Raw genomic sequence first — 27,870 nt, 5'->3', positions numbered from 1 at the left:
ACAAAACATCCTCCCCATGTTAAGAATGGCTTTCTAATTAACGTTATTATTTCAGCACGGTCCGTATTCTGCATAATTGTCAATTTATTAAATTGTTAGGTGAAAGTACACAATAGTTACAAAACATCCTCCCCATGTTAAGAATGGCTTTCTAATTAACGTTATTATTTCAGCACGGTCCGTATTCTGCATAATTGTCAATTTATTAAATTGTTAGGTGAAAGTACACAATAGTTACAAAACATCCTCCCCATGTTAAGAATGGCTTTCTAATTAACGTTATTATTTCAGCACGGTCCGTATTCTGCATAATTGTCAATTTATTAAATTGTTAGGTGAAAGTACACAATAGTTACAAAACATCCTCCCCATGTTAAGAATGGCTTTCTAATTAACGTTATTATTTCAGCACGGTCCGTATTCTGCATAATTGTCAATTTATTAAATTGTTAGGTGAAAGTACACAATAGTTACAAAACATCCTCCCCATGTTAAGAATGGCTTTCTAATTAACGTTATTATTTCAGCACGGTCCGTATTCTGCATAATTGTCAATTTATTAAATTGTTAGGTGAAAGTACACAATAGTTACAAAACATCCTCCCCATGTTAAGAATGGCTTTCTAATTAACGTTATTATTTCAGCACGGTCCGTATTCTGCATAATTGTCAATTTATTAAATTGTTAGGTGAAAGTACACAATAGTTACAAAACATCCTCCCCATGTTAAGAATGGCTTTCTAATTAACGTTATTATTTCAGCACGGTCCGTATTCTGCATAATTGTCAATTTATTAAATTGTTAGGTGAAAGTACACAATAGTTACAAAACATCCTCCCCATGTTAAGAATGGCTTTCTAATTAACGTTATTATTTCAGCACGGTCCGTATTCTGCATAATTGTCAATTTATTAAATTGTTAGGTGAAAGTACACAATAGTTACAAAACATCCTCCCCATGTTAAGAATGGCTTTCTAATTAACGTTATTATTTCAGCACGGTCCGTATTCTGCATAATTGTCAATTTATTAAATTGTTAGGTGAAAGTACACAATAGTTACAAAACATCCTCCCCATGTTAAGAATGGCTTTCTAATTAACGTTATTATTTCAGCACGGTCCGTATTCTGCATAATTGTCAATTTATTAAATTGTTAGGTGAAAGTACACAATAGTTACAAAACATCCTCCCCATGTTAAGAATGGCTTTCTAATTAACGTTATTATTTCAGCACGGTCCGTATTCTGCATAATTGTCAATTTATTAAATTGTTAGGTGAAAGTACACAATAGTTACAAAACATCCTCCCCATGTTAAGAATGGCTTTCTAATTAACGTTATTATTTCAGCACGGTCCGTATTCTGCATAATTGTCAATTTATTAAATTGTTAGGTGAAAGTACACAATAGTTACAAAACATCCTCCCCATGTTAAGAATGGCTTTCTAATTAACGTTATTATTTCAGCACGGTCCGTATTCTGCATAATTGTCAATTTATTAAATTGTTAGGTGAAAGTACACAATAGTTACAAAACATCCTCCCCATGTTAAGAATGGCTTTCTAATTAACGTTATTATTTCAGCACGGTCCGTATTCTGCATAATTGTCAATTTATTAAATTGTTAGGTGAAAGTACACAATAGTTACAAAACATCCTCCCCATGTTAAGAATGGCTTTCTAATTAACGTTATTATTTCAGCACGGTCCGTATTCTGCATAATTGTCAATTTATTAAATTGTTAGGTGAAAGTACACAATAGTTACAAAACATCCTCCCCATGTTAAGAATGGCTTTCTAATTAACGTTATTATTTCAGCACGGTCCGTATTCTGCATAATTGTCAATTTATTAAATTGTTAGGTGAAAGTACACAATAGTTACAAAACATCCTCCCCATGTTAAGAATGGCTTTCTAATTAACGTTATTATTTCAGCACGGTCCGTATTCTGCATAATTGTCAATTTATTAAATTGTTAGGTGAAAGTACACAATAGTTACAAAACATCCTCCCCATGTTAAGAATGGCTTTCTAATTAACGTTATTATTTCAGCACGGTCCGTATTCTGCATAATTGTCAATTTATTAAATTGTTAGGTGAAAGTACACAATAGTTACAAAACATCCTCCCCATGTTAAGAATGGCTTTCTAATTAACGTTATTATTTCAGCACGGTCCGTATTCTGCATAATTGTCAATTTATTAAATTGTTAGGTGAAAGTACACAATAGTTACAAAACATCCTCCCCATGTTAAGAATGGCTTTCTAATTAACGTTATTATTTCAGCACGGTCCGTATTCTGCATAATTGTCAATTTATTAAATTGTTAGGTGAAAGTACACAATAGTTACAAAACATCCTCCCCATGTTAAGAATGGCTTTCTAATTAACGTTATTATTTCAGCACGGTCCGTATTCTGCATAATTGTCAATTTATTAAATTGTTAGGTGAAAGTACACAATAGTTACAAAACATCCTCCCCATGTTAAGAATGGCTTTCTAATTAACGTTATTATTTCAGCACGGTCCGTATTCTGCATAATTGTCAATTTATTAAATTGTTAGGTGAAAGTACACAATAGTTACAAAACATCCTCCCCATGTTAAGAATGGCTTTCTAATTAACGTTATTATTTCAGCACGGTCCGTATTCTGCATAATTGTCAATTTATTAAATTGTTAGGTGAAAGTACACAATAGTTACAAAACATCCTCCCCATGTTAAGAATGGCTTTCTAATTAACGTTATTATTTCAGCACGGTCCGTATTCTGCATAATTGTCAATTTATTAAATTGTTAGGTGAAAGTACACAATAGTTACAAAACATCCTCCCCATGTTAAGAATGGCTTTCTAATTAACGTTATTATTTCAGCACGGTCCGTATTCTGCATAATTGTCAATTTATTAAATTGTTAGGTGAAAGTACACAATAGTTACAAAACATCCTCCCCATGTTAAGAATGGCTTTCTAATTAACGTTATTATTTCAGCACGGTCCGTATTCTGCATAATTGTCAATTTATTAAATTGTTAGGTGAAAGTACACAATAGTTACAAAACATCCTCCCCATGTTAAGAATGGCTTTCTAATTAACGTTATTATTTCAGCACGGTCCGTATTCTGCATAATTGTCAATTTATTAAATTGTTAGGTGAAAGTACACAATAGTTACAAAACATCCTCCCCATGTTAAGAATGGCTTTCTAATTAACGTTATTATTTCAGCACGGTCCGTATTCTGCATAATTGTCAATTTATTAAATTGTTAGGTGAAAGTACACAATAGTTACAAAACATCCTCCCCATGTTAAGAATGGCTTTCTAATTAACGTTATTATTTCAGCACGGTCCGTATTCTGCATAATTGTCAATTTATTAAATTGTTAGGTGAAAGTACACAATAGTTACAAAACATCCTCCCCATGTTAAGAATGGCTTTCTAATTAACGTTATTATTTCAGCACGGTCCGTATTCTGCATAATTGTCAATTTATTAAATTGTTAGGTGAAAGTACACAATAGTTACAAAACATCCTCCCCATGTTAAGAATGGCTTTCTAATTAACGTTATTATTTCAGCACGGTCCGTATTCTGCATAATTGTCAATTTATTAAATTGTTAGGTGAAAGTACACAATAGTTACAAAACATCCTCCCCATGTTAAGAATGGCTTTCTAATTAACGTTATTATTTCAGCACGGTCCGTATTCTGCATAATTGTCAATTTATTAAATTGTTAGGTGAAAGTACACAATAGTTACAAAACATCCTCCCCATGTTAAGAATGGCTTTCTAATTAACGTTATTATTTCAGCACGGTCCGTATTCTGCATAATTGTCAATTTATTAAATTGTTAGGTGAAAGTACACAATAGTTACAAAACATCCTCCCCATGTTAAGAATGGCTTTCTAATTAACGTTATTATTTCAGCACGGTCCGTATTCTGCATAATTGTCAATTTATTAAATTGTTAGGTGAAAGTACACAATAGTTACAAAACATCCTCCCCATGTTAAGAATGGCTTTCTAATTAACGTTATTATTTCAGCACGGTCCGTATTCTGCATAATTGTCAATTTATTAAATTGTTAGGTGAAAGTACACAATAGTTACAAAACATCCTCCCCATGTTAAGAATGGCTTTCTAATTAACGTTATTATTTCAGCACGGTCCGTATTCTGCATAATTGTCAATTTATTAAATTGTTAGGTGAAAGTACACAATAGTTACAAAACATCCTCCCCATGTTAAGAATGGCTTTCTAATTAACGTTATTATTTCAGCACGGTCCGTATTCTGCATAATTGTCAATTTATTAAATTGTTAGGTGAAAGTACACAATAGTTACAAAACATCCTCCCCATGTTAAGAATGGCTTTCTAATTAACGTTATTATTTCAGCACGGTCCGTATTCTGCATAATTGTCAATTTATTAAATTGTTAGGTGAAAGTACACAATAGTTACAAAACATCCTCCCCATGTTAAGAATGGCTTTCTAATTAACGTTATTATTTCAGCACGGTCCGTATTCTGCATAATTGTCAATTTATTAAATTGTTAGGTGAAAGTACACAATAGTTACAAAACATCCTCCCCATGTTAAGAATGGCTTTCTAATTAACGTTATTATTTCAGCACGGTCCGTATTCTGCATAATTGTCAATTTATTAAATTGTTAGGTGAAAGTACACAATAGTTACAAAACATCCTCCCCATGTTAAGAATGGCTTTCTAATTAACGTTATTATTTCAGCACGGTCCGTATTCTGCATAATTGTCAATTTATTAAATTGTTAGGTGAAAGTACACAATAGTTACAAAACATCCTCCCCATGTTAAGAATGGCTTTCTAATTAACGTTATTATTTCAGCACGGTCCGTATTCTGCATAATTGTCAATTTATTAAATTGTTAGGTGAAAGTACAGAATAGTTACAAAACATCCTCCCCATGTTAAGAATGGCTTTCTAATTAACGTTATTATTTCAGCACGGTCCGTATTCTGCATAATTGTCAATTTATTAAATTGTTAGGTGAAAGTACACAATAGTTACAAAACATCCTCCCCATGTTAAGAATGGCTTTCTAATTAACGTTATTATTTCAGCACGGTCCGTATTCTGCATAATTGTCAATTTATTAAATTGTTAGGTGAAAGTACACAATAGTTACAAAACATCCTCCCCATGTTAAGAATGGCTTTCTAATTAACGTTATTATTTCAGCACGGTCCGTATTCTGCATAATTGTCAATTTATTAAATTGTTAGGTGAAAGTACACAATAGTTACAAAACATCCTCCCCATGTTAAGAATGGCTTTCTAATTAACGTTATTATTTCAGCACGGTCCGTATTCTGCATAATTGTCAATTTATTAAATTGTTAGGTGAAAGTACACAATAGTTACAAAACATCCTCCCCATGTTAAGAATGGCTTTCAGATTAACGTTATTATTTCAGCACGGTCCGTATTCTGCATAATTGTCAATTTATTAAATTGTTAGGTGAAAGTACACAATAGTTACAAAACATCCTCCCCATGTTAAGAATGGCTTTCTAATTAACGTTATTATTTCAGCACGGTCCGTATTCTGCATAATTGTCAATTTATTAAATTGTTAGGTGAAAGTACACAATAGTTACAAAACATCCTCCCCATGTTAAGAATGGCTTTCTAATTAACGTTATTATTTCAGCACGGTCCGTATTCTGCATAATTGTCAATTTATTAAATTGTTAGGTGAAAGTACACAATAGTTACAAAACATCCTCCCCATGTTAAGAATGGCTTTCAGATTAACGTTATTATTTCAGCACGGTCCGTATTCTGCATAATTGTCAATTTATTAAATTGTTAGGTGAAAGTACACAATAGTTACAAAACATCCTCCCCATGTTAAGAATGGCTTTCTAATTAACGTTATTATTTCAGCACGGTCCGTATTCTGCATAATTGTCAATTTATTAAATTGTTAGGTGAAAGTACACAATAGTTACAAAACATCCTCCCCATGTTAAGAATGGCTTTCTAATTAACGTTATTATTTCAGCACGGTCCGTATTCTGCATAATTGTCAATTTATTAAATTGTTAGGTGAAAGTACACAATAGTTACAAAACATCCTCCCCATGTTAAGAATGGCTTTCTAATTAACGTTATTATTTCAGCACGGTCCCTATTCTGCATAATTGTCAATTTATTAAATTGTTAGGTGAAAGTACACAATAGTTACAAAACATCCTCCCCATGTTAAGAATGGCTTTCTAATTAACGTTATTATTTCAGCACGGTCCGTATTCTGCATAATTGTCAATTTATTAAATTGTTAGGTGAAAGTACACAATAGTTACAAAACATCCTCCCCATGTTAAGAATGGCTTTCTAATTAACGTTATTATTTCAGCACGGTCCGTATTCTGCATAATTGTCAATTTATTAAATTGTTAGGTGAAAGTACACAATAGTTACAAAACATCCTCCCCATGTTAAGAATGGCTTTCTAATTAACGTTATTATTTCAGCACGGTCCGTATTCTGCATAATTGTCAATTTATTAAATTGTTAGGTGAAACTACAGAATAGTTACAAAACATCCTCCCCATGTTAAGAATGGCTTTCTAATTAACGTTATTATTTCAGCACGGTCCGTATTCTGCATAATTGTCAATTTATTAAATTGTTAGGTGAAAGTACACAATAGTTACAAAACATCCTCCCCATGTTAAGAATGGCTTTCTAATTAACGTTATTATTTCAGCACGGTCCGTATTCTGCATAATTGTCAATTTATTAAATTGTTAGGTGAAAGTACACAATAGTTACAAAACATCCTCCCCATGTTAAGAATGGCTTTCTAATTAACGTTATTATTTCAGCACGGTCCGTATTCTGCATAATTGTCAATTTATTAAATTGTTAGGTGAAAGTACACAATAGTTACAAAACATCCTCCCCATGTTAAGAATGGCTTTCTAATTAACGTTATTATTTCAGCACGGTCCGTATTCTGCATAATTGTCAATTTATTAAATTGTTAGGTGAAAGTACACAATAGTTACAAAACATCCTCCCCATGTTAAGAATGGCTTTCTAATTAACGTTATTATTTCAGCACGGTCCGTATTCTGCATAATTGTCAATTTATTAAATTGTTAGTTGAAATTACAGAATAGTTACAAAACATCCTCCCCATGTTAAGAATGGCTTTCTAATTAACGTTATTATTTCAGCACGGTCCGTATTCTGCATAATTGTCAATTTATTAAATTGTTAGGTGAAAGTACACAATAGTTACAAAACATCCTCCCCATGTTAAGAATGGCTTTCTAATTAACGTTATTATTTCAGCACGGTCCGTATTCTGCATAATTGTCAATTTATTAAATTGTTAGGTGAAACTACAGAATAGTTACAAAACATCCTCCCCATGTTAAGAATGGCTTTCTAATTAACGTTATTATTTCAGCACGGTCCGTATTCTGCATAATTGTCAATTTATTAAATTGTTAGGTGAAAGTACACAATAGTTACAAAACATCCTCCCCATGTTAAGAATGGCTTTCTAATTAACGTTATTATTTCAGCACGGTCCGTATTCTGCATAATTGTCAATTTATTAAATTGTTAGGTGAAAGTACACAATAGTTACAAAACATCCTCCCCATGTTAAGAATGGCTTTCTAATTAACGTTATTATTTCAGCACGGTCCGTATTCTGCATAATTGTCAATTTATTAAATTGTTAGGTGAAAGTACACAATAGTTACAAAACATCCTCCCCATGTTAAGAATGGCTTTCTAATTAACGTTATTATTTCAGCACGGTCCGTATTCTGCATAATTGTCAATTTATTAAATTGTTAGGTGAAAGTACACAATAGTTACAAAACATCCTCCCCATGTTAAGAATGGCTTTCAGATTAACGTTATTATTTCAGCACGGTCCGTATTCTGCATAATTGTCAATTTATTAAATTGTTAGGTGAAAGTACACAATAGTTACAAAACATCCTCCCCATGTTAAGAATGGCTTTCTAATTAACGTTATTATTTCAGCACGGTCCGTATTCTGCATAATTGTCAATTTATTAAATTGTTAGGTGAAAGTACACAATAGTTACAAAACATCCTCCCCATGTTAAGAATGGCTTTCTAATTAACGTTATTATTTCAGCACGGTCCGTATTCTGCATAATTGTCAATTTATTAAATTGTTAGGTGAAACTACAGAATAGTTACAAAACATCCTCCCCATGTTAAGAATGGCTTTCTAATTAACGTTATTATTTCAGCACGGTCCGTATTCTGCATAATTATCAATTTATTAAATTGTTAGGTCAAACTACACAATAGTTACAAAACATCCTCGACATGTTAAGAATGGCTTTCTAAATAATGTTATTATTTCAGGATGATCCGTGTTCTAGCATAATTACCAATTTATTAAATTGTTAGGTGAAACTACAGAATAGTTACAAAACATCCTCCCCATGTTAAGAATGGCTTTCTAATTAACGTTATTATTTCAGCACGGTGTGTATTCTGCATGATTGTCAATTTATTAAATTGTTATGTGAAACTAAAGAATAGTTACAAAACATCCTCCCCATGTTAAGAATGGCTTTCTAATTAACGTTATTATTTCAGCACGGTCCGTATTCTGCATAATTGTCAATTTATTAAATTGTTAGGTGAAAGTACACAATAGTTACAAAACATCCTCCCCATGTTAAGAATGGCTTTCTAATTAACGTTATTATTTCAGCACGGTCCGTATTCTGCATAATTGTCAATTTATTTAATTGTTAGTTGAAATTACAGAATAGTTACAAAACATCCTCCCCATGTTAAGAATGGCTTTCTAATTAACGTTATTATTTCAGCACGGTCCGTATTCTGCATAATTGTCAATTTATTAAATTGTTAGGTGAAAGTACACAATAGTTACAAAACATCCTCCCCATGTTAAGAATGGCTTTCTAATTAACGTTATTATTTCAGCACGGTCCGTATTCTGCATAATTGTCAATTTATTAAATTGTTAGGTGAAAGTACACAATAGTTACAAAACATCCTCCCCATGTTAAGAATGGCTTTCTAATTAACGTTATTATTTCAGCACGGTCCGTATTCTGCATAATTGTCAATTTATTAAAAATTGTTAGGTGAAAGTACACAATAGTTACAAAACATCCTCCCCATGTTAAGAATGGCTTTCTAATTAACGTTATTATTTCAGCACGGTCCGTATTCTGCATAATTGTCAATTTATTAAATTGTTAGGTGAAAGTACACAATAGTTACAAAACATCCTCCCCATGTTAAGAATGGCTTTCTAATTAACGTTATTATTTCAGCACGGTCCGTATTCTGCATAATTGTCAATTTATTAAATTGTTAGGTGAAAGTACACAATAGTTACAAAACATCCTCCCCATGTTAAGAATGGCTTTCTAATTAACGTTATTATTTCAGCACGGTCCGTATTCTGCATAATTGTCAATTTATTAAATTGTTAGGTGAAAGTACACAATAGTTACAAAACATCCTCCCCATGTTAAGAATGGCTTTCTAATTAACGTTATTATTTCAGCACGGTCCGTATTCTGCATAATTGTCAATTTATTAAATTGTTAGGTGAAAGTACACAATAGTTACAAAACATCCTCCCCATGTTAAGAATGGCTTTCAGATTAACGTTATTATTTCAGCACGGTCCGTATTCTGCATAATTGTCAATTTATTAAATTGTTAGGTGAAAGTACACAATAGTTACAAAACATCCTCCCCATGTTAAGAATGGCTTTCTAATTAACGTTATTATTTCAGCACGGTCCGTATTCTGCATAATTGTCAATTTATTAAATTGTTAGGTGAAAGTACACAATAGTTACAAAACATCCTCCCCATGTTAAGAATGGCTTTCTAATTAACGTTATTATTTCAGCACGGTCCGTATTCTGCATAATTGTCAATTTATTAAATTGTTAGGTGAAACTACAGAATAGTTACAAAACATCCTCCCCATGTTAAGAATGGCTTTCTAATTAACGTTATTATTTCAGCACGGTCCGTATTCTGCATAATTATCAATTTATTAAATTGTTAGGTCAAACTACACAATAGTTACAAAACATCCTCGACATGTTAAGAATGGCTTTCTAAATAATGTTATTATTTCAGGATGATCCGTGTTCTAGCATAATTACCAATTTATTAAATTGTTAGGTGAAACTACAGAATAGTTACAAAACATCCTCCCCATGTTAAGAATGGCTTTCTAATTAACGTTATTATTTCAGCACGGTGTGTATTCTGCATGATTGTCAATTTATTAAATTGTTATGTGAAACTAAAGAATAGTTACAAAACATCCTCCCCATGTTAAGAATGGCTTTCTAATTAACGTTATTATTTCAGCACGGTCCGTATTCTGCATAATTGTCAATTTATTAAATTGTTAGGTGAAAGTACACAATAGTTACAAAACATCCTCCCCATGTTAAGAATGGCTTTCTAATTAACGTTATTATTTCAGCACGGTCCGTATTCTGCATAATTGTCAATTTATTTAATTGTTAGTTGAAATTACAGAATAGTTACAAAACATCCTCCCCATGTTAAGAATGGCTTTCTAATTAACGTTATTATTTCAGCACGGTCCGTATTCTGCATAATTGTCAATTTATTAAATTGTTAGGTGAAAGTACACAATAGTTACAAAACATCCTCCCCATGTTAAGAATGGCTTTCTAATTAACGTTATTATTTCAGCACGGTCCGTATTCTGCATAATTGTCAATTTATTAAATTGTTAGGTGAAAGTACACAATAGTTACAAAACATCCTCCCCATGTTAAGAATGGCTTTCTAATTAACGTTATTATTTCAGCACGGTCCGTATTCTGCATAATTGTCAATTTATTAAAAATTGTTAGGTGAAAGTACACAATAGTTACAAAACATCCTCCCCATGTTAAGAATGGCTTTCTAATTAACGTTATTATTTCAGCACGGTCCGTATTCTGCATAATTGTCAATTTATTAAATTGTTAGGTGAAAGTACACAATAGTTACAAAACATCCTCCCCATGTTAAGAATGGCTTTCTAATTAACGTTATTATTTCAGCACGGTCCGTATTCTGCATAATTGTCAATTTATTAAATTGTTAGGTGAAAGTACACAATAGTTACAAAACATCCTCCCCATGTTAAGAATGGCTTTCTAATTAACGTTATTATTTCAGCACGGTCCGTATTCTGCATAATTGTCAATTTATTAAATTGTTAGGTGAAAGTACACAATAGTTACAAAACATCCTCCCCATGTTAAGAATGGCTTTCTAATTAACGTTATTATTTCAGCACGGTCCGTATTCTGCATAATTGTCAATTTATTAAATTGTTAGGTGAAACTACAGAATAGTTACAAAACATCCTCCCCATGTTAAGAATGGCTTTCTAATTAACGTTATTATTTCAGCACGGTCCGTATTCTGCATAATTGTCAATTTATTAAATTGTTAGGTGAAAGTACACAATAGTTACAAAACATCCTCCCCATGTTAAGAATGGCTTTCTAATTAACGTTATTATTTCAGCACGGTCCGTATTCTGCATAATTGTCAATTTATTAAATTGTTAGGTGAAAGTACACAATAGTTACAAAACATCCTCCCCATGTTAAGAATGGCTTTCTAATTAACGTTATTATTTCAGCACGGTCCGTATTCTGCATAATTGTCAATTTATTAAATTGTTAGGTGAAAGTACACAATAGTTACAAAACATCCTCCCCATGTTAAGAATGGCTTTCTAATTAACGTTATTATTTCAGCACGGTCCGTATTCTGCATAATTGTCAATTTATTAAATTGTTAGGTGAAAGTACACAATAGTTACAAAACATCCTCCCCATGTTAAGAATGGCTTTCTAATTAACGTTATTATTTCAGCACGGTCCGTATTCTGCATAATTGTCAATTTATTAAATTGTTAGGTGAAAGTACACAATAGTTACAAAACATCCTCCCCATGTTAAGAATGGCTTTCAGATTAACGTTATTATTTCAGCACGGTCCGTATTCTGCATAATTGTCAATTTATTAAATTGTTAGGTGAAAGTACACAATAGTTACAAAACATCCTCCCCATGTTAAGAATGGCTTTCTAATTAACGTTATTATTTCAGCACGGTCCGTATTCTGCATAATTGTCAATTTATTAAATTGTTAGGTGAAAGTACACAATAGTTACAAAACATCCTCCCCATGTTAAGAATGGCTTTCTAATTAACGTTATTATTTCAGCACGGTCCGTATTCTGCATAATTGTCAATTTATTAAATTGTTAGGTGAAACTACAGAATAGTTACAAAACATCCTCCCCATGTTAAGAATGGCTTTCTAATTAACGTTATTATTTCAGCACGGTCCGTATTCTGCATAATTATCAATTTATTAAATTGTTAGGTCAAACTACACAATAGTTACAAAACATCCTCGACATGTTAAGAATGGCTTTCTAAATAATGTTATTATTTCAGGATGATCCGTGTTCGTGCATGATTACCAATTTATTAAATTGTTAGGTGAAACTACAGAATAGTTACAAAACATCCTCCCCATGTTAAGAATGGCTTTCTAATTAACGTTATTATTTCAGCACGGTCCGTATTCTGCATAATTATCAATTTATTAAATTGTTAGGTGAAACTACCCAATAGTTACAAAACATCCTCGACATGTTAAGAATGGCTTTCTAAATAATGTTATTATTTCAGCCCGGTCCGTATTCTACATAATTATCAATTTATTAAATTGTTAGTTGAATGTGCAGATTAGTTACAAAACATCCTCCCCATGTTAAGAATGGCTTTCTAAATAATGTTATTATTTCAGCACTGTCCGTATTCTACATAAGTAGCAATTTATGAAATTGTTAGTTGAATGTGCAGATTAGTTACAAAACATCCTCCCCATGTTAAGAATGGCTTTCTAATTAACGTTATTATTTCAGCACGGTCCGTATTCTGCATAATTGTCAATTTATTAAATTGTTATGTGAAACTAAAGAATAGTTACAAAACATCCTCCCCATGTTAAGAATGGCTTTCTAATTAACGTTATTATTTCAGCACGGTCCGTATTCTGCATAATTATCAATTTATTAAATTGTTAGGTGAAACTACCCAATAGTTACAAAACATCCTCGACATGTTAAGAATGGCTTTCTAAATAATGTTATTATTTCAGCCCGGTCCGTATTCTACATAATTATCAATTTATTAAATTGTTAGTTGAATGTGCAGATTAGTTACAAAACATCCTCCCCATGTTAAGAATGGCTTTCTAAATAATGTTATTATTTCAGCACTGTCCGTATTCTACATAAGTAGCAATTTATGAAATTGTTAGTTGAATGTGCAGATTAGTTACAAAACATCCTCCCCATGTTAAGAATGGCTTTCTAATTAACGTTATTATTTCAGCACGGTCCGTATTCTGCATAATTGTCAATTTATTAAATTGTTAGGTGAAAGTACACAATAGTTACAAAACATCCTCCCCATGTTAAGAATGGCTTTCTAATTAACGTTATTATTTCAGCACGGTCCGTATTCTGCATAATTGTCAATTTATTAAAAATTGTTAGGTGAAAGTACACAATAGTTACAAAACATCCTCCCCATGTTAAGAATGGCTTTCTAATTAACGTTATTATTTCAGCACGGTCCGTATTCTGCATAATTGTCAATTTATTAAATTGTTAGGTGAAAGTACACAATAGTTACAAAACATCCTCCCCATGTTAAGAATGGCTTTCTAATTAACGTTATTATTTCAGCACGGTCCGTATTCTGCATAATTGTCAATTTATTAAATTGTTAGGTGAAAGTACACAATAGTTACAAAACATCCTCCCCATGTTAAGAATGGCTTTCTAATTAACGTTATTATTTCAGCACGGTCCGTATTCTGCATAATTGTCAATTTATTAAATTGTTAGGTGAAAGTACACAATAGTTACAAAACATCCTCCCCATGTTAAGAATGGCTTTCTAATTAACGTTATTATTTCAGCACGGTCCGTATTCTGCATAATTGTCAATTTATTAAATTGTTAGGTGAAACTACAGAATAGTTACAAAACATCCTCCCCATGTTAAGAATGGCTTTCTAATTAACGTTATTATTTCAGCACGGTCCGTATTCTGCATAATTGTCAATTTATTAAATTGTTAGGTGAAAGTACACAATAGTTACAAAACATCCTCCCCATGTTAAGAATGGCTTTCTAATTAACGTTATTATTTCAGCACGGTCCGTATTCTGCATAATTGTCAATTTATTAAATTGTTAGGTGAAAGTACACAATAGTTACAAAACATCCTCCCCATGTTAAGAATGGCTTTCTAATTAACGTTATTATTTCAGCACGGTCCGTATTCTGCATAATTGTCAATTTATTAAATTGTTAGGTGAAAGTACACAATAGTTACAAAACATCCTCCCCATGTTAAGAATGGCTTTCTAATTAACGTTATTATTTCAGCACGGTCCGTATTCTGCATAATTGTCAATTTATTAAATTGTTAGGTGAAAGTACACAATAGTTACAAAACATCCTCCCCATGTTAAGAATGGCTTTCTAATTAACGTTATTATTTCAGCACGGTCCGTATTCTGCATAATTGTCAATTTATTAAATTGTTAGGTGAAAGTACACAATAGTTACAAAACATCCTCCCCATGTTAAGAATGGCTTTCAGATTAACGTTATTATTTCAGCACGGTCCGTATTCTGCATAATTGTCAATTTATTAAATTGTTAGGTGAAAGTACACAATAGTTACAAAACATCCTCCCCATGTTAAGAATGGCTTTCTAATTAACGTTATTATTTCAGCACGGTCCGTATTCTGCATAATTGTCAATTTATTAAATTGTTAGGTGAAAGTACACAATAGTTACAAAACATCCTCCCCATGTTAAGAATGGCTTTCTAATTAACGTTATTATTTCAGCACGGTCCGTATTCTGCATAATTGTCAATTTATTAAATTGTTAGGTGAAACTACAGAATAGTTACAAAACATCCTCCCCATGTTAAGAATGGCTTTCTAATTAACGTTATTATTTCAGCACGGTCCGTATTCTGCATAATTATCAATTTATTAAATTGTTAGGTCAAACTACACAATAGTTACAAAACATCCTCGACATGTTAAGAATGGCTTTCTAAATAATGTTATTATTTCAGGATGATCCGTGTTCTAGCATAATTACCAATTTATTAAATTGTTAGGTGAAACTACAGAATAGTTACAAAACATCCTCCCCATGTTAAGAATGGCTTTCTAATTAACGTTATTATTTCAGCACGGTGTGTATTCTGCATGATTGTCAATTTATTAAATTGTTATGTGAAACTAAAGAATAGTTACAAAACATCCTCCCCATGTTAAGAATGGCTTTCTAATTAACGTTATTATTTCAGCACGGTCCGTATTCTGCATAATTATCAATTTATTAAATTGTTAGGTGAAACTACCCAATAGTTACAAAACATCCTCGACATGTTAAGAATGGCTTTCTAAATAATGTTATTATTTCAGCCCGGTCCGTATTCTACATAATTATCAATTTATTAAATTGTTAGTTGAATGTGCAGATTAGTTACAAAACATCCTCCCCATGTTAAGAATGGCTTTCTAAATAATGTTATTATTTCAGCACTGTCCGTATTCTACATAAGTAGCAATTTATGAAATTGTTAGTTGAATGTGCAGATTAGTTACAAAACATCCTCCCCATGTTAAGAATGGCTTTCTAAATAATGTTATTATTTCAGCACGGTCCGTATTCTGCATAATTATCAATTTTTTAAATTGTTAGTTGAATGTGCAGAATAGTTACAAAACATCCTACCCATGTTAAGAATGGCTTTCTAAATAATGTTATTATTTCAGGATGATCCGTGTTCTAGCATAATTACCAATTCATTAAATTGTTAAATGAAAGTACGGAATAGTTACAAAACATCCTCCCCATGTTAAGAATGGCTTTCTAAATAAGAACGTTATTATTTCAGCACGGTCCGTATTCTGCATAATTATCAATTTATACAATTGTTAGGTGAAAGTACAGAATAGTTACAAAACACCCTCCCTATGTTAAGAATGGCTTTCTAAATAATGTTATTATTGCAGCACGGTCCGTATTCTGCATAATTATCAAATTATTAAATTGTTAGGTGAAAGTACAGAATAGTTAAACAACATCCTGGCCATGTTAAGAATGGCTTTCTAAATAATGTTATTATTTCAGCACGGTCCGTATTCTGCATAATTTTCAATTTATTACATTGTTAGGTGAAAATACAGAATAGTTAAGAAACCTCCGTGCCATGTTAAGAATGGCTTTCTAAATAATGGTTAGTTGCAAAAAGAAAATTAACATCTATGGGATACGTTTATACCAATATTTCGTTTACTTTTTTTTTTAAGCGATTATCGAGACTCAAAATATGTGATTCTCTCACGTTTGCCATTTTTGCTGCTCTCACCAAACACTCGATACTATGGATTTGAAGACATCCAAGTTGTAGTCGGATGGGAAACAGGCAGAAGGAACAGAGTTCCACGGCCGTGCAGTTCTAAGAAAGGAGCTTTGTTCATTGAATCCGCGTTTTGATTTAGGCACAGATATAGAGTGGGGGAAATTTTTCACAGTGGATTCAGCTAGACGGGTGTTTTTCGTGAAAGATTGACGAGGGGGGGATCAGAGATTGGAGTTCAGACGAGTACCTGCCATGGAAATAACGATAAAACAAGGATAGACTCCCAACGTCTCTTCTGTGGGAGAGAGGTTGCAGGGTAGAGAAAAGGGCATCTCCCACTAAGCTACGAAGTCTATTTTGTACTCTGTCAAGGCAGGATAGGCTGTTTGTAGCAGCTCCTGCCCAGATGTGGCAGCAGTATTCCATCCTTGGACGTACTTGGCTGGTGAATGGTGGCCTTGTAAAGGTGCTGGATACTTTCAGACGTAAATAACTTTCTAGCACGGTAGAGAGAGCCTGCAATAAAAAAAAATGGAGATTTTTGAATCATGAGAAAGCAACGGATTTAAGCAAGCATACAGGTGCAGAGGTAGCAGTATCGGAATTTTTGTAGGAATTTTTGACACCCCTAACACGAAACTGCGAATAAAATATAAAAATCTCGTAATTTCTCCGTTAAAAGTGGGTTGTTTATTTTCTTTATGGATTATACTTCCAAAATAAATTATTAAAGTTGTTTTAAAAGTAATAGAAATATTTTTTTTTTTTTTAAAACAGTAATGAATTTTCCGAACTCAATATTTTTCAATTAAAAATCTATCAAAATTTTTCTATTGATTCTATTTTTACGATATTTTCAAGGTCAATGTGAAATTTTATGCTCTTTCCAATAAATCGAATATAATATTTTAGACAAACGTTTTTTTTTTAAATTCACGACCCCCCCCATCCCAATTTTTAAGTGTCTATTAAAAAGTAAATACGTAATTTAGTAACCCGAAAGTAAATAATTAATTTACTCACAAATTGAAGAGAAAAGGTCAATACATAATATATTCAAATTTAAAAAAAAAAAAACATAGTGTTCTTTTAGAATTTTACCTGTAAAGTTTGAAGTTTAAAACCTTTTTTTTAAACCACGTTATTTGTTTTTTCTTTTTTTTTTTTTAATAAAACCTTGGTCCTTGCTCCTTTAATTGAAAAAAAAAACTAGGGCTTGAATTACATTTTTCGAGGAGTTATAAGCTTGGAAAGATGGGGTGGAATTATTCGCTATTTTCACGAAATTTCTGACACTGCTAGTGCAGAGGTCAAAGGGTCGGGTTAACAATTAATCAAACTGGGTGACAGGTAAGTTGCATGAGAAGTAGGCCAAGCAGATGTGTCAAGAGTTCCGGGTTTGATTAAGTTACAAATATTTTAATGGTGAATGCTCTGATGAAAGACAAGCGCTTGTACCCCCTCGACGTAATTGTTAGTCTCAAAAACCCGACAGTCAGAAAAGTCCCCTCCCTACACAGTAGAGATCCAGAGACATAAGAAAGCCTTCTAACCCCTCGACAAAAATACCTCTGACAAACCTGTCAAGCAGCAAAGCCCTCCCCTCTCTATACAATGGAGAGCCAAAGACATAAGAAAGCCTTCTACTCCAATAGTTTCTTCCCCAGAACTGCTAGACTGCTTCACCAACTGTACTGACATGCAGAAGTTCAAGTGTAATGTGAACAGACATCTTGCTGCTCAACTCCCCACATAGTATTCCTGCAAGTTATGTCCCCGGATAGTAGCCCCCTACATCAAAGTGGCATTATGTCTTGTTTGGGGATGAAGATTGGAAAAAAAAAAAAAAAAAGACAGATACGAGGCGCGTGCAATAAGTAATGCCCCTGACCCACTTCCCATAGCAGGAGAGCAACAAAACTTGGCACAGTTATTAGTCTTTCTCTACATAGGAACCACTCAGAGTTATGCATTTCTCCCATCGTTTGATGCAGCTCTGGAGACCGTTTTTGTAGAACACCCCAGGTTGGTCCTCCAACCACGACGTGACTTCAGAAATCAAGGCTGCATCATCTGGAAAACGCCTTCCTTTCAAAAACAACTTCATGGCTTGGAAGAGGTAAAAGTCAGAGGGTGCAAGGTCAGGAGAGTAGGGAGGATGGGGAAAGATTTCATAACCACATGCCCATGCTTCTGATCTGGTGACATGCGAGTTGTGGACCGGAGCATTGTCCTGCAGGAGGAGGGTACCTTTGCTGATCTTGCCCCGCCTCTTGATTTTGATAGCTTCCCTTAATTTCCTCAAAAGTGAAGCATAATAAGCTCCTGTAATTGTGGTACCCTTTGCCAGGAAATCTTTCATCACTACTCCGTCCTGGTCCCAGAAGACTGTGAGCATGACCTTGCCAACGGAGGGCTGCACCCTTGCTTTCTTTGGAGGTGGTGAGTCCAAGTGCTTCCACTGTGTTGACTGGACTTTGGTCTCTGGATCATAGTGATGGACCCAGGTTTCATCTTGTGTAATCAGTCTTTTGAAAAACTTTGACTCATCTTCTTGGCACATCTCCAAATTCATCCTCGAGCACTCAACGTGTTCTTGCTTCTGGAATGGTGTGAGCAACCTGGGAATCCATCTGGCAGACACCTTATGCATATGCAAATGGTCATGAATGATAGTTTCCACACACCCAATACTAATCTTGACATCTTGAGCTATTTGGCGAATAGTAATGCGCCGATCTTCCAAAATGACAGCCTCAACTTGACGGACAGATGCCTCATCAATGGCAGACGGGGAGTGACCAGGTCTGGGAGCTGTTTCCACAGACTTCCGGCCATGTTTGAATTCACGATGCCAGCGTTTTACAAGGTCATATGACGGGGCATTATCAGCATAAGTTTTTTTCATTTCATCAAAAGTCTCCTGTGGTGTGCGTCCTTTCAAATACAAAAAACCGGATCACTGCTCGACATTCAACAGGCTCCATTTCACACCTGACTCAGTTCAAACACCTGTAAAACAGAAACTACAATAAGTTCAGAGCTGTAATTTGCCACATAACCTGTAGAGATATAAATCATTGCACATGCAAAATTTCAGCTAGATCAGACAACTAGAAGTGAGTCAGGGGCATTACTTATTGCACGCCTCTCATAGACAGGTAGATAGACAATAAATGCTTTCTATCCGGCATTGCCCGGTTATTAGCTAACACTGTTATTTATTTATTTATTTTTTATTTTTTTTTTTTGCAGGTAGCGGACCAAGTTCTTCTATGGAATGGACAAATTGAACAAATATTACCAACAACGAAGCGGTTTCACCTGGTGAGTTTGTTATTTTTAATGATCTTACGATTAATACAGTTTTTGCCCTGTTTTTTTTTAATGTTCACCTTTTTTTTTTTTTTACACAGTGATCACCACTTATCAAGGCCCGGAAGCCACTCAGGGATAAGGGTTATTGCAAGTACATTAAGTTAGTGAGGAGATTTACTGAGGTGTTTACTTAAGGGGGCGGTTCATTAGGAATTTGTTAACATTGGACTTGAAGACTCTGGATATATTTCATGTTGAGGTTTGGGGGTTTGTGGAATAGGTCGGCATACTTGGTTAGAGCAGTACAGAGAGGGAAAGTAAGAGAGAAAAAGACAGGAAAATTTTTTTTTTTTGTAGCACACGAAAAGGTAAAGCCGTAACAATTACCCACTAGTATGGCATCGAGAGGCCCCACCAAAGACTACTGCATGGTCCAGATCCATTCACCAAATGGCAATACAGCAGTCCCAGTACTTTGCGCCTGCTGATAGGACAGCCTCCTTAGTGGTTAATCCAAGGTTCGGGTCCCTGACTATCAGGCGGATAACGTCAGCCCAGACAAACGTTTACCTCCAGCACCCTTACTAGTGACATGGCCACAAGGACAGACAGAGACAGAAAAATTTCCGACATCTCAGACTACTGGTCACCAAGTACTACCTACCTTTAAGCAGCTTTTTCTTCACCCTTTGTTAGAAAAATCACTCATTGAATGAGGACTGAGGGACAAAAAAGGAGAAGCGAGAGTTACTGGAGCTGCCGATAACACATCCACTGTATTATCTACTCACCATTTAGAAAAAAGAAAAAAGGGTACAAGTGGGGTTCTAGGTTTATTCAAATCAATAAAAGAAATATTTTATTAATTAAAACAAAGTAATAATTTCTGAAAAATATAAAGAATCCAAGAGAGTTGTTAAGTCCAAAGTAGCTGAGCAGCGGCTTGGTTCCCACCAGTTTTGGCAAATAGCAAACAGAATCCTGAACAGAAGCGTGTGCTCCATCCCACATGGCCACAAGGACAGACAGAACATAACATTTCGCTGACTTCTTTCTAAAAGTACTTGACCAATTTACATGATTTTTGGAATATGATATTTTTGTTTTGTCACGGGTACATACATTGTACAAATTTATTTATACTCTGAATTTTGACAAACAAAATCAGCACCAATTTACATGATTTTTGGAATATGACAAACAAAATCAGCACCAAGACGAAGTCGAATATAAAAATTAATGGTTTTTATTGAACATATTGTTGCAGGCTTTGGGGAGTGCGGAGCCACTCTTTAATTGTCATTGCTCCCAGGTCCACTCTGACCTGGAGTGGTAGTAGCTATTAGGGTCCCAACTATGGGTTAAGTAGAAACCAACTTGAAAACAACAAATATATTCTATTAAAAATTTTTCTTCAAAAACTCTGTTCCGTCTGCCTGCTTCCCACCTAACTACAACTTGGATGTCTTTAAGTCCAATGTTAACAAATTCCTAATGAACCGCCCCCCCCCCTTAAGTAAACACTTCATCAAATCTAAAATGTAGATCTTGCCAAGGCCTTTGACACTGTGAACCGTCCTTTGCTCTGGGAGGTACTCGTCAGCGCTCTGATCCCCAGCTGGCATCAATTGTGATGGATGGCTCTCGTCTGGGTGAGGCCCCGTGTTTTGACAAGCTTCTGGGTTTGACCTTTACTCCTGATCTGAAATGGAACACGTACATCAAGTCTGTTGCCAAGGTCGCAGGAAAGATGGTGGGATCCTTCTACCGCTCCAGAAGATATCTCACTACTGATGCAATTCTCTATCTATATAAAAGCCAAGTACGGCCAAGGATGGAATACTGTTGCCATATCTGGGCAGGAGCTGCCAAAAACAGCCTATCATGCCTTGACAGAGTACAAAATAGACTTCGTGGTTTAGTGGGGGACGCTGCCTGCTTCCCTCCGGACTACAACTTGGATTTCTTCAAGTCTAATGTTAACAAATTCCTAATGAACCGCCCCCCTAATTAAACACTTCATAAAATCTCCTCACTAACGTGATGTACTTGCAATAACCCTTATCCCTGAGTGGCTTCCGGGCCTTGATAAGTGGTGATCACTGTGTAAAAAAAAAAAAAAAAAAAAAAAAAAAAACACTAACATACTGTACTTGCAATAACCCTTATCCCTGAGTGGCTTCCGTGCCTTGATAAGTGGTGACCACCGTGTAAAAAAAAAAAAAAAAAAAAAAGCGGGCGTTGAGGAGTGTGGAGCCACCCTTTTTTTTTTTTTTTTTTTTTTTTTTCTTACACAGGAGTCACCACTTATCAAGGCCCAGAGGCCACTCGAGGATAAGGGTTAATGAGTATACATTAGCCAATGTGATTTATAGCGTAGTAAACGTACGTGGTGGGAACTTCGTCAAATTAAGTATAAAACTATTTTTTAATTGTTGTCAGGTTTACGTTATTATCAAGTCCAAGAGGCCACTCGAGGATAAGAGTTAAAGAGTGTACAGTAGAAATTGGACAATATAGTAACCTTAACAGCCAAATTTCTGGCTGAAAACCGATCACATAGATTTTCCCAAATCTCAGTACCCTGTATATCAAATTTCGAGTCTGTAGACTTAAAATTGGCAGAGTTATTGCATAGGGAAATGTACACACACACAGACAGACAAACAGATACACAGACACGTTCACTTTTATAGATATTTGATATATATATTTCTCTCTGTATTCATTTAACGATACATCAGAGACAAACTCGCAACATCTCTTCTGTGAGATAGAGGTTGCAGGGAAGAGAAAAGGACATCTCCTACGAGGCTACGAAGTCTATTTTGAACTCTATCAAGGCAGGACAAGTCCTTTCTAGCAGCTCCTGCCCAGATGTGGCAACAGTATTCCATCCTTGGACGTACCTGGCTCTTATATAGATAGAGAATAGCATCAGCAGTGAGATATTTACCGGATCGATAGAAAGATCCCACCATTTTTCCAGCGGCCTTGGCAACAGATTAGATGTACGTGTTCCATTTAAGATCAGGAGTAATGGACAAGCCCAGAAGCTTGTCAAAACTTGACGCCTCCTGAAGACGAGAGCCATTCATTTCAATTGATGCCAAATGTGGATCAGAATGTTGATGATGTAAAGAGAGAAGCTTGGTTTTAGATGCATTAAAAGTAACCAGCCACTCCTTTCCCCATTGTACTACGTGCTCAAGATCAGAGGAGAGAGAATTGGAGAGAACTTGGTCGTTTACTGTCTTAGATGTGCTACCATAAATGGTAGTGTCGTCAGCATAAATGTCTACAAATGATGTAAGGGTGTGATTTGGAAGATCATTAATGTAGATCAGGAAAAGAGTTGGGCCCAGGATGGACCCCTGAGGGACTCCAGCATTAATACTGTGAGCTTCTGATTTCTGCCCCTCAACTACTACTCTTACAAACCTATCAGAAAGAAATGATTTAATAATTGAGAAGACATTTCCAGCTATACCATAGATATTTGGTATATATATTTCCCTCTATATTCATTTAAAGGTAATGCATCCAATTACTTGAAATATTTCGTGATTTTGCCATTTCTAATTATGACGTCATCCAGCAACTTTAAAATCTTAAGAAAGGAAAACAAATAATTTTTCCCTCGTTTTTTTTTTTTTTTTTACACAGGCATCACCACATTATCAAGGCCAAGAGGCCACTCGAGTATAAGGGTTAAAGAGTGTACAGTAGAAATTGGACAATATAGTAACCAATTCGGTAAATTTGATAACTTATATGGAACGGCTCATCAAGAACTTTTTTTTTTTATACGGTGGTCACCACTTATCAAGGCCTGGAAGCCACTCAGGGATAAGGGTTATTGCAAGTACAGTACGTTAGTGTGGAGATTTAATGAAGTGTTTACTTTAGGGGCGGTTCATCAGGAATTTGTTTACGTTGGACTTGAGAAGACATCCAGGTTGTAGTCAGGTGGGAAGCAGGCAGACGAAACAGAGTTCCACAGGTGTGCAGTTCTAAGAAAGAAGCTTTGTTCATGGAATCTACGTTTTGATTTAGGCACAGATAAAGAGTGGGGAAAATTTTTCACAGTGGATTCAGCTAGACGGGTGTTTTTCGTGAAAGATTGGCGAGGGGGGACCAAAGATTGGAGTTCAGACGAGCACCTGCCATGGAAATAACGATAAAACAAAGATAGGCTCGCAACATCTCTTCTGTGGGAGAGAGGTTGCAGGGAAGAGAAAAGGGCATCACCCACTAAGCCACGAAGTCTATTTTGTACTCTGTCAAGGCAGGATAGGCTGTTTTTAGCAGCTCCTGCCCAGATATGGCAGCAGTATTCCATCCAACTTGTTTACGTTAGACTTGAAAACAACCATATTGTAATCAGCCAGAAAGCAGGAAAACGGAAGACAATTCCACAGGCGTGCAGTTCTAAGAAAGAAGCTTTGTTCATGGAATCTACGTTTAGGTTTAGGCATAGATAAAGAGGGGGGGGAAATTATTGATAGTGTTTTCAGCTAGACGAGTGTTTCTTGTGAAAGTTTGGCGAGGGGGGACCATAGACTGAAGCTCAGTCGAACACTTTCCATGAAAATAACGATAAAGCAGACACAAACTCGCAACATCTCTTCTGTGAGATAGAGGTTGCAGGGAAGAGAAAAGGACATCTCCTATGAGGCTACGAATTGCTCCCTGGTCCACTCTGACTCGGAGTGGTAGTACCTGTTAGGGTCCCAACTATGGGTTAAATAGAAACCGGCTTGAAAACAATAAATAAATTCTAATAAAAGAATTTTTTCTTTGAAATCTTTGGATTCGGCATTAAATAACCTGAAAAGGGTTGATATGCCGTAAAACAAAAATAACCAACCTTAACATATAGTTTGTATTCGAAAAAGTGGTAAAAAATTAAATATATATTTTTTTTAATTACATTTTTACCCCCAAACCAATCACCAATTAAATGCTCGTGCATTGACGGATCAGTAAATAATGAATAGATTACTGGGTTAGTAGACACGCGGCAAGCTGGAACAAGTCTTTCCTCCTCCTCTTGTGCGTTTTTGTGATACTATCGACGCTCACCCCCCCCCCTCCCAAAAAAGTGTTAGGAATTTAAAAAAAGAAAAAAAATATAACAAAAAACAAGGAAATATGTTTATCAGCAAAACAAAGACGGGAAGTTGTTCACCAATGCACATAAAAGAGAACTAAAATAGGATTGTTAATCAAGATATGATAGTAAACAGCAACAAAGGACCGAACAATGGAGGTCAATATGTTTAGAGTTAGTTTAAGGGCAGTTTTAGGAGTGTCAATGAATTTTGTGATAGTTATGGACAGTTTTGAGTTGGGGACAGTACACAGTCGAATGTGGCTCAGAGACGGCAACTGACTAACATTGCCAATTTGATGTAGGGGGCTACTATCAGAGACCTAAGCTTATGAATATATGAACTTCTGCATGTCAGGGACCTAAGTTTAAAAATAATTAATTAAAAATATCAAAAATTGTAAATAAACATATTTATTTTAAAAATCTCTCATCAAAAATCTTTATTTAAAAAAAAAATTTAAATGAAAATATTCATTAAAAAGTTGTAAATAAACATATTTATTTTAAAAATCTCTCATCAAAAATATTTATTTTTAAAACATTCAAATGAAAATACTTATTAAAAAATTGTAAATAAGTATATTTATTTTAAAAATGTTTAATAAAATTATTTATATTAAAAATAATTAATTAAAAGTATGAAAAATTGTAAATAAACATATTTATTTTAAAAATCTTTAATAAAAATCTTTATTTAAAAAAAATTTAAATGAAAATCTTTATTAAAAAATAAGCATATTTATGTTTAACAACATGTTTAACAAAATTATTTATTTAAAAATAATTTAATGAAAATATTTATTAAAATTGTACATAGACATATTTATTTTTAAAATGTTTAAAAAAATTATTCATTATAAAATTATATTAATGAAAATATCAAAAATTGCAAATAAACGTATTTATTTTAAAACTGTTTAATAAAATAATTTATGTTAAAAATATATAAATTAAAATATTAAAAAATACAAATAAGCGTTTTTATTTTAAAACTGTTTAATAAAATAATTTATTTTAAAACTGTTTAATAAAATAATTTATTTTTAAAATATATTAATTAAAATATAAAAAAATGCAAATAAGCGTTTTTATTTTAAAACTGTTTAATAAAATAATTTATTTTAAAACTGTTTAATAAAATAGTTTATTTTAAAAATATATAAATTAAAATATTAAAAAATGCAAATAAACGTATTTATTTTAAAACTGTTTAATAAAATAATTTATTTTAAAAATATATTAATTAAAATATTAAAAAATGCAAATAAGCGTTTTTATTTTAAAACTGTTTAATAAAATAATTTATTTTAAAACTGTTTAATAAAATAGTTTATTTTAAAAATATATAAATTAAAATATTAAAAAATGCAAATAAACGTATTTATTTTAAAACTGTTTAATAAAATAATTTATTTTAAAAATATACAAATTAAAATATTAAAAAATACAAATAAGCGTTTTTATTTTAAAACTGTTTAATAAAATAATTTATTTTAAAAATATATTAAGTAAAATATTAAAAAATGCAAATAAGCATATTTATTTTAAAACTGTTTAATAAAATAATTTATTTTAAAAATATATTAATGAAAATATTAAAAATTGCAAGTAAACATATTTATTTTAAAAATCTTTAATAAAAATCTTTATTTAAAAAAAAAATTTAAATGAAAATATTCATTAAAAAGTTGTAAATAAACATATTTATTTTAAAAAACTCTCATCATAAATATTTATTTTTAAAACATTCAAATAAAAATACTTATTAAAAAATTGTAAATAAGTATATTTATTTTAAAAATCTTTAATAAAATTATTTATATTACAAATAATTAAAAATATGAAAAATTGTAAATAAACATATTTATTTTAAAAATCTTTAATAAAAATCTTTATTTAAAAAAAATTTAAATGAAAATATTCACTAAAAAATTGTAAATAAACATATTTATTTTAAAAATCTTTAATAATAATCTTTATTTAAAAAAAATGTAAATGAAAATATTTATTAAAAAAGATGTAAATAAACATATTTATTTTAAAAATCTCTCATCAAAAATATTTATTTAAAAAAAAATTTAAATAAAAATACTTATTAAAAATTGTAAATAAGTATATTTATTTTAAAAATGTTTAATAAAATTATTTATATTAAAAATAATTAATTAAAAATATGAAGAATTGTAAATAAACATATTTATTTTAAAAATCTTTAATAAAAATCTTTATTTAAAAAAAAATTTAAATGAAAATATTCACTAACAAGTTGTAAATAAACATATTTATTTTAAAAATCTCTCATGAAAAATATTCATTTAAAAAAAAATTTAAATGAAAATATTTATTAAAAAATTGTAAATAAGTATATTTATTTTAAAAATGTTTAATAAAATTATTTATATTAAAAATAATTAATTAAAAATATCAAAAATTGTAAATAAACATATTTATTTTAAAAATCTCTCATCAAAAATCTTATTTAAAAAAAATTTAAATGAAAATATTTATTAAAAAATTGTAAATAAGTATATTTATTTTAACAATGTTTAATAAAATTATTTATATTAAAAAAAATTAATTAAAAATATGAAAAATTGTAAATAAACATATTTATTTTAAAAATCTTTTAAAAAAAATTTTATTTTAAGAAAAATTTAAATGAAAATATTTATTAAAAAGTTTTAAATAGACATATTTATTTTAAAAACATTCAAATGAAAATACTTATTAAAACTTGTAAATAAGTATATTTATTTTAAAAATCTTTAATAAAATTATTTATATTAAAAATAATTAATTAAAAATATCAAAAATTGTAAATAAACATATTTATTTTAAAAATCTTTAATAA

At 32.4% G+C, this 27,870-nt stretch overlaps 1 protein-coding gene across 1 annotated transcript in view; it reads left to right on the top strand.

The window, feature by feature from the left end:
- Positions 1-27,870, top strand: part of LOC145271079 (uncharacterized) — a 128,041-nt gene that overhangs the window by 70,283 nt on the left and 29,888 nt on the right. Inside the window, exon 2 of the mRNA XM_080126623.1 lies at positions 19,841-19,912. The gene's annotated coding sequence lies outside the window, so the exon portion shown is untranslated. The remainder of the gene's footprint in view (positions 1-19,840; positions 19,913-27,870) is intronic.

The sequence above is a fragment of the Euprymna scolopes genome, chromosome 46 (assembly GCF_053919585.1).
Source record: "Euprymna scolopes isolate OS-2025 chromosome 46, ASM5391958v1, whole genome shotgun sequence".
Classification (NCBI taxonomy): domain Eukaryota; kingdom Metazoa; phylum Mollusca; class Cephalopoda; order Sepiida; family Sepiolidae; genus Euprymna; species Euprymna scolopes.
Note: the sequence above shows the minus strand (reverse complement) of the source record. Positions and strands in the feature narration are given on the sequence as shown.